Source organism: Arvicola amphibius, chromosome 2 (genome assembly GCF_903992535.2).
Source record: "Arvicola amphibius chromosome 2, mArvAmp1.2, whole genome shotgun sequence".
Classification (NCBI taxonomy): domain Eukaryota; kingdom Metazoa; phylum Chordata; class Mammalia; order Rodentia; family Cricetidae; genus Arvicola; species Arvicola amphibius.
The window spans coordinates 113,583,573-113,584,636 of NC_052048.2; the positions used below are offsets into that span (position 1 = coordinate 113,583,573).

Here is a 1,064-nt window from a genome sequence, read left to right on the forward strand (position 1 = left end):
CACATAGTAAACCATTTAGACATTTTCTTCGACTTTGAATCTTTCTTTTACTGTATATCTCTCTCTTTTTCTAACCACATGAGCCTTTAATTTACCAAACAATATCGGTAGGACTAAAGTTGTGGCTTTGACAGCTAGATCCAGCCCATTCCTTAGCTTTCTGCAATTCCAGCCTTGTGGCTGAGATACCGGCCAGAGCCATGTTCATTGCCACAGCTCTACAGTGTTTTAAGGTCCCTGCCAGCAAGCAAGCTGCAACAGTGTTAAACAACAATCAAAAGCTCTGTAGTCAGGACCGCCTGCTTGAAAGAGTCAGAGTTTGCCCTGGCAGGACGGCCCAGAAAGCCGGCATTTTACAACGGCGCAGCTTTTTTCCTGCTATGGCTGAAAACCGAAAAGCATGCAGTTAATTTTCATCAACACCATTTAAGTGTTTCGTGGCAGGACCTCTTAAAAGAGCTGCAGGGTTTTGCAACTAAAGCTGAGTCAGGAAGCCTCTCTTAGATGGGAGCACTTGCCGCTAGTGAGCAGAGCAGACCCGAGAAATTGCTACGACCAAGAAAACATGCTTTACTCTATTCTTTCCCAAGCTTTCTCAGGCTTTCTGTGGATTCAGTTATCCATGTTGGGTGCCATTCTGTAGTATGGAGCTGTGGGTGGCCTGCTTTTCATCCCACCTGGCTCCCAGCCGCCCGGCTAGCTCAGTCGGCAGACCATGAGACTCCCAATCTCAGGGCCGTAGGTTCGAGCCCCACATTGGGCGCCATGCTCTTAAGCCTAAAATGGAGGCAGGCTTCTTCATTGGTTCTGAATGTATTTAATTACTATTATTTATTATTGTTGTTGTTGTTTCTGTTTTGTATTTAATTCCCACTAGATCATGTACTTTTGCTTTCTTTTGTTTTCCATACAGGGTTTCTCTGTGTAGTCCTGGCTGTACTGGAACTCTCTCTGCAGACCAGGCTGGCTTTGAACTCAGGGATCTGCCTGCTTTTGCCTCCTGGATGCTGGGATTAAAGGCATGTGGCAAACATGAACTTCTTAGGTCAGATACTAACCCTGTC

The 1,064-nt window shown here is 45.9% G+C and overlaps 1 non-coding gene across 1 annotated transcript; it reads left to right on the plus strand.

Moving 5' to 3' along the window:
* The first annotated feature begins 690 nt into the window (after window positions 1-690).
* On the plus strand, window positions 691-763 carry Trnag-ccc. Its single transcript has one exon. It is a non-coding gene; the product is annotated as a tRNA-Gly (tRNA).
* The last annotated feature ends 301 nt before the right edge of the window (window positions 764-1,064 follow it).